We start from the raw sequence: 15570 nt of genomic DNA, 5'->3' as shown, positions 1-15570 counted from the left end.
CTACTAAACCAATGTAAATAAAATATTTACCAGAAGATGCATTTCATTCGTCACTTCATTTCACTCAATATCAAAATAATGCACCTTCATAAGGACAGCTGAGAAACTTTTATGTGGTCTGCCTGCACCTTAGAACCGTCCTATCTGTCTGCCTTTGTAAATATATGTATATAATAATAGTATAAATATTATATATAAATATAGGCTTCGCTGAAATGACGTAAATTTGTATCAAATTTAGATACCTTTGAAATTATAAAAAATATATTAGGAGCCGGAGTAAGTGTCTGCCATTATTTTTTTCTATATATTTTCTAATATATTTTAAGATATCAAAATGGCAGACATGTTGCGATCAAGTTTTGAAAGTCAATTTTTAAGCTTTTCGATTCCTTGGCGTGCTCAAAGGAACCCTCGATGGGAATAGTGAACCTCCATTTCCCCAACAGCAGATGAAGCACTTGGCAGTAATATGGAGTTTGCTACTATACCGCAAGTCTGCCGATCACTGGCTCTTAGACTATTCTTGTATACGTAAACAATAAGATGGTAAAATTCTATAATATTTGTATGTATAAAGAGACAAAGTGGACGCACACATATGTACGTAGTAAGGTCATCCAAAATAGTTTATTATATGCAAAGTGACATAGAAACAAGTGCATATCTGTTATAAAATATTTTACGTCTAATCGTAAACATATGACAACGCTATTTATGCAATTTTGATATAAGTACGATAATTGTCTTCTTTATAGCGAGATATAATCAAGTCTAAGACTTGGCATTGCATGATATGATGTGTATGCCACAAAATTTAAGGATTCGTAATATTTTGTGAAAATATTAAACAAGAAATTTGTTCAATATGTAATTATAATTAATGTAATGTAACGTATACGGTCTTATTTATAAACGTTGTTAAGGGGTGATACACCGAATCTCTCTTTCTGTCACCAGCAATTTGACATTCGAAAGAAGAAGACGAAGCATTGTTTAACTTTACAACTGCCATATCATGTTTATTTAGAATAAATAAAACCTTTTTAGTTGCACACATTTGTTATTTAAAGGGTCGATAATTGTTTAAATTGAATTCTAAGATTATTTCAATTTAAGAATATTAAACGCTAAACAAATGTTTTGTCTGTATTTTTAAAATTAAATATTAATGACAGTTATCTCTATTTGTATGTATTTTGCGCATTATCATGCTTAGTTATCGAGTTCTACACACGCTTTCATAGTAAAATCATTTTTCCCAGAAATTCACTGGTCCCCAAATTTGGATATGAATGTCCACATTTATAAAAAATATATTTAAATTTTCAATACAAGGTCAAATAACGTTTATTTTTTTTTCAATACAGTACTTATATTGTTTAAAACAAAGAATTCTTTCAAATAAACAAATAACTTAGTACCTATGAGCTTGTTTTTTTCATGAAGCAAAACCTGTTAACTAATTATAATTTCATTCTTTTGTGGTCACATTTCCATTGTACCTTATTGTTCCGCTTCTATCTTTTTATTTATCTCAAAAAATTTACATGTTGATGATATTAAAAAATATATATATTTATTAGAACTACAACTGGAAAGTTTAAACTTTGTCTTGATTGAACAATCAGGTAGTCTATAATCAATAATTAATTATAATTCTTATTTTTCAATCGAAAAAAAAAAAAGATTTAACAATAATTAATTACCGAGAATAATGTAATATAATTACATGGATTCGTCTTAAAAAAAGTAAGAATAGCGGTATGATGATGACTTTTTATATTTTTATAATCCTTTTAATAAGTCCTTATCCATTTCGAACAGCCAAGAATAATATTTTAAAGTTTTGTTAACGCCTCGAGGGAATTAAGGGTATTCGAAAATATATCTATATATATAATAAACTATATGTATAAACAAGTAGCGCAATGGAAGATAATGGCACAGAATTGCTTTTGTAAAAATATTGTTGGTAAAAGAATATTAAAAACGTTTCACAAATGTAATGCTGTTCTATTTTTAAAATAATATTCGTTAGTCAAGAATGTAATTTGTATTAAATTATTTCATTGAATGAAAGTACAAAGTAATACTGTGTAATTTATTGCGTCAACGGCCGCCTAACGATTTAAAATGTCACAGGTTCGATCCAGACCCCTTGGGTTGTTGTCGTCCCCACTCCTAGCAAATTAAATACCTATGAGATTTAATTGGAGGTAAATGGGAACATTAGTAATTCCTTACAATGCGGTATTACTAACATACAAAATTCTTACATAAAAAAAAAATAGAATTTTGGAAGTCAATGTTAATCAGAATAAAAACAACTTTAGGTCATTTTAAAGGATTAAATTGAGTGTAAAGCTATTAATCATTCGGAATGTTAATTCTACCGAGAAGAACCGATAAGAAACCTAGCTTACTTTTGTTACGGAATTTAATTACATATTTCATTGAATCAGGTGAAGTCGCAGGTAAAGACTCATTTTTTATAAATATTAAATTGGATTTGATTGTTAAAAAGACGGACTGTTTTCAAACGAAAAACGATTTTATGAGAAATTAATAAGAATATTATGAAAACGAATTTGAGTCTTCTACTCTTATTGACAAACCGGTTATGTATATTCGAGACGTCCAGGGCTATCTCTGAATGAATATTAAAAATTTTAAGCATAGCGTTTAAAATTTTTAATAAAATAACGTAGAAAATGTTCACCTTCGCAGTTCTATTTTTAATTTAATTGTTCAGACGAATTTTGAGCAGGCAGTTAATATTATGGATTTTCATAAATTGTATATTTTTAGAAGATTTCTCGATTTTACGTTTATGATTTTGGTCGTTCATGACCCTATGATCTCCCGTCTAGGGATGCTCCTGCATGTAATTATCTAATCTACCATGTTAAGCTGAAGATTATCTTTGCGTTGTCAATAATACTATTTATTAAGAAAGGTTCTAGACTATCTATGTAATAATGTTATCCCATCAAAAACATAAATGTACAAATGAGAGCCAAGTCCAATATTATGATATATACTTTGGTTGTTGACTTCAACGATAAAAGAAGTGAGATCTAAATGGGTGCCAAGTTCAATGGTCCTTCCTGAAATTTATTTATAACTACATAAAATATAATTTCTTTTTATAACTTAGGATATTATATTATAGCCTAAGGTCTGTCTGAAATTTGATACGTTTATGTTAAATCGTTTTTGAGTTATGAGGGGGTCAAAAGTGGCTCCAAATGGTTCGTGTAATATTACACACGGTGCTGCTCGCCAATTCTGTTACTTGAACTTGGCTGATACGCTACCGCGTTTCTAGATAAGCACACCAGAGCCCAAGGGATTACGTATGCGAATGTGCTTTAAATCGCAGAATTTGCTAGACTGCAGACACTGCAACTTTATTTAATATTTATATATCACAAAACGTAATATGCCGATTAATAATATGTATATATTATAATAATATGTATATATTCATTTTTCAATTTTTTTTTTTTGTTTAATCGGCTTAGGCAAGTTTATGGCTGTATGTACAAATTAAAACAATGTTCGAGAAACAATACATTTGTTTATAATTATCATATCTTTCGATTCATTTTTATAATATTATCATTTTACTTGGTACGATTTTGTACGAGCCCATCTGGGTAGGTATCGCCCCCTCATCATATATTCTATGACCATGCAGCAATACCGATTGTTGTGTTGCACTCCGAAGGGTTAGTGAGCCAGTGTAACAATAGGCCCAAGGGACAAATATATATATGGTATGGTTAAAACTTCTTTCGGCGCCAATTCTATGGGTAGTAGTGACACTTACTATCAGATAGTCCATTTGTCAGTTCGCACATATATGCCATAAAAAAAACACTCATTTTAATATTTATGATGAATATTAGTTCAAAAGACAATTAATCCTTTAGATGAAGGCGGAGTGGTTATGAATATTACAACTAAATTAGTTTCAATAATGGACCAAAGTACCTAAGTAACAATCCGTAAATTTGGAAGATATATCGCCCCTTCTGTTAAAGAGGCTTCTGTGCCTGTTTGATTAACGATTCTATCAATTAGACTATCTCAGGTCCCGGATGAGATTCATTACACAATTAGCAGAGGAAAATTATCGTTTATTCTAAATTAGTATGAGTGTGAAAATTTTACAAACTGATTGACAATGAGCCTCACTAATTTGGATTATACGGAAATAAATAATTTATAATACTAAACTTCCAAAGAAAGTTTTAGCTTTGAGTTTCGGATAAAATTAATTATTAATCTAAATTGTCTCGTCAATATTTTAATAAACTTGACCTTAATTAAGAGACTTTGTACATTCATTTGAAGGTAAATAAATAGTTCAATAAAAATCGCACTTTAAACATTCAAGCAAAAAAGGTTGAGACAGAGCTACCTAGAGAGTTAACGCTTTTTAAATGATGCTATTTAACATAGTCAAACAACCTGGAATTAAACTGAATATGTGAATAACAATAACTAAGAATGAAGCGTACGTCAAGAATTATGTGGAATAAGTTCTTGAGGTACAAAGAAGTAATGAAATTTACTTGGTGGTAGAGCTTTGTGCAAGCCCGTCTGGGTAGTTACCACCCACTCATCAGATATTCTACCGCCAAATAACAGTACACTGTATTGTTGTGTTCCGGTTAGAAGGGTGAGTGAGCCAGTATAATTACAGGCACAAGGGACATAACATCTTAGTTCCCAAGGTTGGTGGCGCATAGGTGATGTAAGGAATGGTTAATATTTCTTACAGCGCTTTTGTCTATGGGCAGTGGTGACCACTTAGCATCAGGTGGCCTATATGCTCGTCCGCCAACCAATGCCTTCAAAAAAAATGAAAAGTAATTTGCCAATAGAAGTGTAATGGAAAATGATGGACACTTGCATTTAACCATGTCCTACATATGCTTGTCAGATGTGGAAATTCACCAATAACATCTAGAATAAAATAATAACGTGCTAGAGGGAAATGGAACATAGCATGCTCAAAATAAGAAAAAACCCACAGAATCCGTCATACAAAAATAAGAAGTATAACCAATACAGTAGATGCGCTCGAATATGCTCAAATATTGAAATTCAAATGGCTAGCCATATTGCACGTATTAAGAGATGGTCAATTAAAGTAACCACATGGGTCGGCCCTAAGGGGAAGCGGCGTGAAGTCGAAGTTGAAGAAGTCGCTCGATTGCACGGGATAAAAATCGCCAGACAGAAACAAATGGAAATCTTTGGAGAAGGCCCTTACCTGATACAGGTACATGTACATGCATCAAATTATAATAATAACAATTACCTGTATACACGTTTATAACTGATCTAATTATGCCAATGTGCCTATTACATATGACAGATGTAAATTGAATTTCTATAATATTTATTTTTTATAGATAATATTTTAATAAAATTCATAATTATTATTAATTTTGTATTAGAATAATGAAAATAACTGGTCATAATTATATTGAATATATAAAAATGACATTTAGAAATAAATATTTTGTAAATGCATGATTTTTATATAAAACTAAGATTAAGGTGTAATATATAAAGGTTAACGACCTATTCCGCTTTGATTTCTAAATTTAAACGAAATATTTAGATTTTCATAAAGGCGTCTCAAGCTGAATGAATCTTTCCCTTCTTTCGACTAGATATCGACTTTAGGTATAAAGGTAGTGAAATCGTAATTTAATCAAAAAGTAAAAGGAGAAATTGACTTCGTCTAAGAAAATGTTTTTTTGTTACAAATGATGCTTAAAACCACAATGGCACATTTGTATAAAATAAAAATTAGACCAGTCAGTGCTCCCCACCAAAGCACGCATTACTCGGTAAGCTTATCTATTATAAAAGGTAATCGGCTTTTATGTACATTAGCTAAATGTCCATATCATGTATACAGATAACGAGCAAAAAAGTCGTGGAAAAATTATACTAATCCTTTTCTATTGTTCTTTAAAAGGCAAAGACCTCATTCGCCTTGAATGTCAAATCCAAAACAGTTACAAGTACGTGTTATTTCAGAGTTTTCGTAAGTGAATTGTTTATATATTCTAATATTTATTCTTAATTTGACAGTTTTGATTCCATATAGATAAAAAATGGACCATAAATCAAAACCCTATTTTATATTTATATTTGCTGTTAAAGATGAATCGGGTAAACCGGTAACTATCCTTATATTTGGTCAATATCAAGCCGGATATTGGATTTTGGGTAAACATTACTTCAAAGCGATGCGAATGATGAATTTAGGTAAATTGTGTCTAATTTGCATACAGTATCTCTATCGTAGCATTATGGGATCGCTAATTAATATATGAATTTCAATTGCTATCATCTTTAAGCAATGGTAGATATATTATATATATATCCATTACAAATACAATTAAGTTTTTTTTTTACGTGACCTACGAACACCCTATTCCAATCGAAGTAGGAATAAAGATAAACAAACCTTAGATTTAAGTATTTCATGCGATTTACTATTAATAACTCAGCTATATTGTGCACTACTAAGAGTTATTTATTAATACAAAACTAATATTGTTGTATTTATTACACTTAACTACTTATTCCACTTGTTTTTTTTTAATTTTTTAGCAAATCCGTAGTGAATATCATAGATTATTCAAACTCTCGACCAATGATATCGCGTCAATTTGCTGTTAATTGTTGTTTAATTGTCTTTTCTCCTCTTATGGTTGGAATAGAGTATAGGTACTAAAGTTAAACAAAAGTAAAAATATGTGGGCTCCACGAATTAGTCGATTCTACTTTTATTTTGAAGATATTTTGAAGATGAAGCAGTCCCTATTTTAAATAAATTACTAATTTGCCTATTTTTACTTTATCGGAAGAAGTCGGTAATTCAGGGTCATACTTTCACATCGCTAGACGCCATCTAACTTTGTTCTATTTACTCTATACCATCAAGTATTTACGTCTGACTTAAGCAGGATAATAAAGTAGCATTGTATTATTTTATAATAAGATAGGATTCTGGATTATTATTATTCTTATGTTTATCAATATTTTTACATGAAATATCATAGCGTAGTTCTGACAAAATATTATGCATCCAAAAAGGTTTTTATATCCACTATCATTGACGGATATAAACAATTACCTAAATACGAATCTCGTCTTCTGCACTATAAATTTAGCTAACTAAATGAGCGTTAAATGATTACAGATGTATTTTTAGGATAAAAGTTATAATAGATTAGTCGGCTGGTATGAATTATGCCTTTTGTACTTATGTATACTTTCGTAGTTAGTTAAGCGTTAAGATTTGTAGTGCCTCGTTGGGCAGTGACCTACTAAATCGAAAGTCGTTTTGTTTATCTAACACAAACATTTATATAAACATCGTCCAATTTACCAAATCCATATTTTTTGCAAATTGTTATGTAAAATATATTTCACTTCATCCAAACTATAAAAGAAGAAAGTTTTGTGTAGATTTTAGTAGTAAATAAAGATTATTAGTTATAATCATTTTTTATTGTTTTTGTAGTAATGGTCAAGTTAAAAATTGTTATTTAAAAGGCATGCATTGTTCGCATCAAGCAGATATTGTTATATTAATGTTTTATTGTAGTAGAAATGTATATAAATAAAAGTATTGGTGTTATTTGATCAAGCAAAACTAAAAAAAAAATCTAACTATAAAACTAACTACTTAAATGAGTTTTCAATTCAAACATTCTCTGTATTCCTATTTCATCTTCAATTCTTTTCTATTCAATTATTGCCAGTAATGAAAATGTTCCAAATGCCGGAGGCAAGAAAGACAGGAGTTTGATAATGTTCTTGTCGACGTATTCCAAACTTTCGTGAATTTACAGAGCCAGATAAAATTAGTTCCAAGAACGTATAGACAAATTAAATACAAACTCGAAACTCCGTTTTACTATGAAAATTGTCTTATCAGTTCTTCTTATTATTTGTGTACTGACATCCAATCCAACTTCGTACGAATTCAATTGTAATGATATACCCACATATAATTATAAAATAAAAGTTATCATATCCAGCTACGTATTTATAATGTCTTTTAATATTTACCATACAACCGGTGCACATTATACAATTTAAATATTTTTCCAGAAAATCACAATATATACTAATATTATTCTTTCGTTATGGCCGTAGTAGGCTGTAAGCGATCGCTATTGGTGACGGCCTACATTTTATATTTGAGATTTTTTAATTGAGTGCATTAAGGTTTTTCAATTTATCTGTCTGTCTGTCTGGTAAGGAGTTATATTCTTTAAAGACGTATCACTTTGAATGTTACCCACATCAGATATTTTAAGATATTTTAAGTGCTTAGTGATTAGTGATAAGTTGATGGTGTAACTTTATCAATAAATAAATAAATTAAATAACTTAAGTTTCGAACGCATAGGTTGTATCGTATATTTAATGTTGCATATGTTATTTTTTTTAGATAAATATACTATTTATTTTTTATTTGGGCGATGAGATCTCCACTTTGCATCAAAATCAAAATATACTTTATTCAAGTAGGTATTTACAGGCACTTTTGAATAGTCATTTTACAAACTATATTAAATGAAGCTACCACAAGTTCGGAATGTAGATTCTACCGAGAAGAACCGACAAGAAACTCAGTAGTTACTCTTTTTCAACATTTAAAATAGAAAGTTATGTTAGCCAATATTTTTTGTTTGAAACATTATTATTAAGAGAAAGCTAATTTTATATTTATAGTATTGGTTTAGTGACTAGAACTTACGAGATTAAAATATTCAATTTGTGCTTACAATTCGTCAATGATGAATGAATGTATCATGAGGAAAATCACTTCATCCATGAAACAACTCGATAGAATAAGATATAAACTTTATCATTGATTGTCGAGGTCTTTGCCCAGCCGTGGGACATGTTATTGTATTTGTTTTAAAGTTATTTATAAAATATTCATTAAAGATTTCCAGATTTCGTCATTACATAGTATAAAACAAAGTCACTTACCGCTGTCGGTCCATATGTATACTTAGATCTTTAAAATTACGCATCGGATTTTGATGCGGTTTTTTTTAATCCATAGATTGATTCAAGAGGAAGGTTTATATGTATAATACATGCACAATATAGTAGAGTACTTATCCAATTAAGTACCTTAAATACATTGTGCATTTAATATAGATCAATATGGCCCTTTACAGCATGTAATTTAAATGAATATTTTCGAAGATATTACAGATTTAAAACGCAAGGACATACCGGTTTGTTTTGTCTAATGACTAAAATCTGTGAAAGTTGTAAGACATTCTGTAGTAGAAAGATCTGTAGAAGATTCTGTAGAAGATTTTCTGTTCAACAATAAATAAAAATAACGTTGACATAATTGACTAATAAATGTAATGTTACAAGCAAAGATTATTTTGGACCTACAATTCATTATTAGGCGAATGTCCGTTACAAATCGGATTTAGTACTTTAGTTTACCGTGAATTCAATGAACGATAAAAGTTGGATACGATTACACGTTTAAAACTTTTATTCCACATTATGACTATTCATATCATCTTAATATTAATCAAATATAATATATGAAAGTAAAAAAAAGATAAACATATATAAATAAATATATTATATCGTTTTATGTAAGTTTAATTGGTGTTAGCTTAAGTCACATATTATACTGCCAAACAGCAATATGTGTGTTGTATTCCAGTTTGAAGGATTGAGTGAAATTACAGACACAAGACTGGTGGATCATTGACGGTGGTTAATGTCTTAATGTCAATGTGTATAGGCGATGGCAGCTACCTACCAACAGATGGTCCATTTGCCAGTCAGCCTCCCTATATTAAATTTAAAAAGTTTTATGAAATATTGTTTGAGGTTATTCTTTAGTAAATACTTTATAACGTACTTATGCCGTTTATATAAATAATTTGATTAGTATAAAACTAAAAGTCATTCAAAGTTTGAATGTTAACACAATTCAAATCATAAATCATTTCGGTCGTAAAGTTAGTTCATGTTTACATATAAAATACTACTAAGATGTAATTAAATTACAATTTAGTCATAAATTTCTAAAAAAATACCTACTGCAATAGACTGACAGGAAGGCATCTTATATTCATTTGTTGATTTGCAATTTCAATACTGGACGAAAAATAAATACGGCAATCGATTATATTTAATAAGACGGGAATTTTTTTTTTATCATATTTGCATTTGTATCGCCATTGGTCGAATTCACCCACATTTATTTTTTATTTTTTATTCACGAATTGTGACTAATTATTTGGTGCAAATTCATGGTTGTACTTTTTTTGAACGGTGTAAATTATAATTATAATAATAACAAAAATAATTGTACGATAACTTTTGTACCCGTAAAACATGTACACGTATACCATACACGTATATAATATAAATCAAATTCGATATACCTTGATCGATTATTGATGCTGTTGCTTGTAAAATTTCGACCACCTTTTATATTATCTACAAATAGTGTATACAACTTGACAATCCAATAAGTTAGGAACGCCTCCGGTGCAGGCTAGCGTAGGCGACTTTACACAAATGTATATACCGAACAAAGTAGCGATTAAAAGAGAGGAATACGCGACGAAAATGGGTCAAAGAAAGAATAATGATGAACAATAACTCGTGTGACTTTAATAGAGGCACGAGCGCCACGCGCGGCACGCGGTTATCAACTAAACACATTAAAAATGCCGGTTGCTACAACCAATGAATGCCTGTCGTAATGCATCGTAAACATCATCACGTATTGTTGTTAATTCGAAATGGAATCGAATCGAGATCTTTCCTACAAATGCCTATAAACATATGTGTGATTTATATATAAATATATCATGTAGGTAGCTTTGTTTATATAGGTAACTTTTATTTGATATACAAACATAATAATACCAAAGTACCGGGAATCATAAAGGTGTTGCTCGGAAATCGGAATAACTTTACACATCCAATGTTTGCAGTTTGAAATCTCTATCTAAAAGACAAAAGTAATTGCCATGTCGATTTTTAAATTTGATAACTTAATATATATTTTTACAAAGAAAATTTAAATATCAGAATGAATACAGAATAAAGTGCTATTATAAAGTAGCCCCTTATAATAACTTTTGAATAGCTATTAAACAGATTAAATTAAATGCAAACTATCGCTTCGTAATAAAAATTTTATCGAGAAGATCGGGAACAAACTAAGTTTTTACTCATTTTCTTTATTTAAATTACGTAACATATTTATTATCTATGTACGAAAATTTATGGCATATACTTAACGCTTTTTTTTTCTGTATTAAAAAAAAACTATAAAACAAAGATAAAACTCCCAAATATATTATATAAATATATAAAAAGTTGTAATATGCGTATTTCATGATTTTAGAATTTAAATCTGGAAGAATGTAGTAGTAATGTACCTTGGTTCATTTTAAAACACTTTAAGTAGGTAAGTATGTGTTATCATCTTTATTGAACGGAAGTTCCACTTACACTAGAAAAAGCTATCACAGCGATTCAATAAGTGTTCCTAATTTGTCAAACATTTGTCAAACACTGTTTTAATAAATTTTAAAATACAAACGAAATCAATATACGTTAAATATAAATAATCATTTATTAGTTTCATTAAATAGATATGTTCTTTAGGATAAAAATATGGAATTAAATAAATTGAATAGAAAAAAAAAACGCAATAGTTCTTCTTACTCTTATTTTATATTTTAGGTATTATTATTATATATATTTAATTATATTATATATTATTATTTGTTTCAAGTACATTATTAGTTATAGGTTTTTTTATCCAAAAACGACAACCAACGTATTCGTAGTAAATTTTCTATTATACTTACAAAATCCCCTTATTTACATTACACTTTACCTCTGCCAAAGTAAAGTGCTATATAAACAGTTCACTACCTGTAAAATCGCGTTCAGTTTACAAAAAGATTTCTTCTAGTCGTGTGAGATAAACACGATCCACAATTAGTTTGTGTCATGCACGTAATTTACACATGAATGGAAGACACCATATAAACACTTATTATACATATGTATGTTTTTATTTATATAAAAGGAAGACAGATAGGAAGATGGTACTCTATGGTCAGTGTTTACTGATCACTTCCTCTTGGACTTGTATGTACTGTAAAAATTTTAATACGAGTAAATTTAATAAATACTTTACACCTTAATAGTATCTACAGATCATTGACCAATAGCTATAATTCGTGGTTATTGTTATAGCTATTGTCTGTGTGTCTGTGTGATAATATTTTCACTTCATGACAATTTATATAGTATAACTATAACTACAACATAGTATAACTATTCAATAGAAATGGTGACAGTTTTGCATCTTTCAAGTACTATAAATATGAATAACTGATGTGGCAGATGATGAACTAACATGGTGCATGGTTAATGGTTGATTTACTTGGTGGTACGGCTTTGTGCATGCCCGTCTGGGTAGGTTACCACCCACTCATCAAATATTCTACCGCCAAACAACAGTACTCAGTATTATTGTGTTCCAGTTAGAAGTTTGAGCCAGTGTAACTACGGGTACACGGGACACAACATCTTAGTGCCCAAGGTTGGTGGCGCATTGGCGAAAGGAATGGTTAATATTTCTTACAGTGCTATTGTCTATGGGAAGTGGTAATCACTTACCATCCGGTGGCTCATATGCTCATCCGTCAAGCTTTACCATAAAGAAACCGGAATGGAAATCTATAAAAGTTGGAAAGTTAATTTTTATGTTTGAAAGGTGTTGCAAGAAATATCAACAAAATGGCGGAATAATTAAAAATATAATTTACAGTTCCCAGTTTTTATATAACTCAATATACTAAGGCAAAATGGCACTAGAACTGTTTAAAAAAAATCAGCAGTTCTGTCATCAGCTACTTTGAATCAAAGTGTGTTTTTTATTTTATTATTGCGCTTGTATTTTTTAATGAATTTGTAGTTCTTTCAAGTTTTATCTTTGTAAACAAAAGTCGTTTGACTTAAAACTTCGTAAATATAGTAACTTATAGGGAAGTTCATTTAATACTTAAAGCATAACAGTACAATTATCATACATTAAAAAAAAAGATTAATTGCCTTATTTTCAATTTGTTCTTAATATTAGTAAATTCAGTGCTGATCATTGAAATATTGTAATAACATCCTATATACATATGTTCCATTGCTAAGCTAAGGCTGTTCTCCTCTCGAGGAAAAGGTTTTAGAGCTTATTCGAAATCACTGGACCATTTTAGGAAAATTATATTCTAGAAATTTCTATAAAAACCGAAGTATTATTATCTACAATAAAATTAATTTAATACATTGTAGGTATGTGGTTTTAGACCTCTTTAGTTACCAATTATATAGATACTTGAAGCCATTGTCTAAAATGTTGGCAATGTCTGACTCGGCTACAAATAATACGTATAAAATTATTATTTTTCGTAGTAATTACATTTAAATAAATAAAAATGATATTTTTTTTATGTTTAAATTGTTTCCAGCAAAGTGATTAAGTATTTGTTTTCTCAGATGAGTTCGTTCGGTTTCATTAGTTTTTATATCTCTAATGGGTGTCAACGTAATTTCATTGTGTAGTAATAGTCAGAGGTAATACATTATCGGTGAACCTAGAAATACAATCCCGAAATGTTTTAATTACACAAGTAAAATCAATGTTTTATGTTTTTTTTTTTATATATAGGTAAGCCGACGAGCTAATGAGCTAACTCATGGTAAATGGTCACCATCACTCAGAGACAATGTCGCTGTAAGAAATATTAACCATTCCTTTCATAGCCAATGCGCCACCAAACTTGGGAATTAATATATAATGTCTATTGAGCCTGTAGTTATCTATATGTAACAAAATAACGCTAACCGGTAGCTCATTTGTAGACTTCGAACGTCTTTGTATATGACAAGTTTGTACCTCTGCCCAGTTGTCAATTTAAAAAAAAAATGTTATATCCAGTATCTACTTACCGCCGGTAGCAGATGTCTTGCTTTTTTAACCGATTTCGTCTGTATTTTTTTTTACCACATAATAATCTTATTAATGTCTACTATGTTAATGGTGAGGAGAACATAAAGTATTTTAAATTAAATTTGACTGCCTCGATCGTCTATTGGCTAGATTATATTACTGCAATGGATTATATTACTGTGTTGGGTCATAAAAAAGCACTGTCTAACTGTATATGGTTAGAGTGAGTGATAATGTCCGCGATGACCGAAATTTATCGGGAGATTATCATCATTATCAACTTGAAACTATATATTTTGCTACATAATCAAATTTTAATCAATAAATATTAAATACAATTTACGTCCAGTTAGGTACTTAGCTTCCTAGCAACTATTTTGAAACCACAAGGCGTGCATTCACTCTGATATACTTTACGAAGAGGTTACTTCGTGAGAAACAATAGAATTAATCCTTACATTGAAAATTTTGTTTTCCGAGAGAATTTCTACTCTGTTTAAGTGAATTTGTTTACTACATTTAGTTAAATATTTTTTCTTTCTAATTCTATTCCTTAAAAAAATATAATAATTATTATAACAGCTTAAATTAAATGTACAATATAAACATATAAAAAGAAAGTTATGTATTTTTTTTCATATTAAACTGCGTTATAAATTATCGTAACGAGTAAAAGGGATAACATTAAAAATATTGGTAGCAGTCAGTCAAACCAGTATTTTAGAAAATAAAGTAGCTCGCTGTAGCGATTTGTCAGCTTTTGTCAGAAAAAGAAAAATACTTTAGAAAATGTTGCCAGCCAGGCCTTAACTATCAATACAGGACAGGACAGACTTATCAATTTTTTTACTCAGTCTGTGTATAAAGTGAACAAGCGGATATCAATCGAAAATTGCAGGTTTCGGTCTGACCACAGTCTTCTAATGTTTAAGGTTTTGTAGTTTATTTTCTTCTCTATTTTTAATAAAAATGTTTATATAAGTTAAATTAAAATTTGGATTATTTACTTCACTGTAACATTTTAACTAATTCATTTTGATGTATTTTTATTAGTTATTTGAAAAAATTAGTAAAGATTAACCTTTGTTTTATTTTTATAGTACCCAATTTTAACGGATTGCTACTTTCTGATTATGCCGGCAAACTGAATAAATTATTGGACCATTTGAAATATCTAAGGCGTTTTTTATCGATGATGATTGATGAAACTGAAATAAATGAACATGAATCTTCCTAATGACGATTTAAAACTTTTAATACCACTCTTTCAAGCCGCCTAACTTTTTCCTTTAATTCCTTTCGAAGTACTTATGCTAGACGCAAATTATAAACTTCATAATAATCATTCAGGAGGTCCTTGGAAATGAAAGAGTAATTCCTTTTTAATTCATCAAAATAATATTTATATTTCAGTAAATAAATAAAAATCTTTCTTATATGGAAAATTATAAGATGCTATTACACATATGGTGATATGGTACAAGCCTACTTGGGACCAG

At 29.5% G+C, this 15570-nt stretch overlaps 1 protein-coding gene across 1 annotated transcript in view; it reads right to left on the bottom strand.

The window, feature by feature from the left end:
• Positions 1-10742, bottom strand: part of LOC113394499 (bcl-2-related ovarian killer protein homolog A-like) — a 39639-nt gene extending 28897 nt beyond the window's left edge. Inside the window, exon 1 of the mRNA XM_026631830.2 lies at positions 10482-10742. The gene's annotated coding sequence lies outside the window, so the exon portion shown is untranslated. The remainder of the gene's footprint in view (positions 1-10481) is intronic.
• Positions 10743-15570: the final 4828 nt, after the last annotated feature.

Source organism: Vanessa tameamea, chromosome 4 (assembly GCF_037043105.1).
Source record: "Vanessa tameamea isolate UH-Manoa-2023 chromosome 4, ilVanTame1 primary haplotype, whole genome shotgun sequence".
NCBI lineage: Eukaryota > Metazoa > Arthropoda > Insecta > Lepidoptera > Nymphalidae > Vanessa > Vanessa tameamea.
Note: the sequence above shows the minus strand (reverse complement) of the source record. Positions and strands in the feature narration are given on the sequence as shown.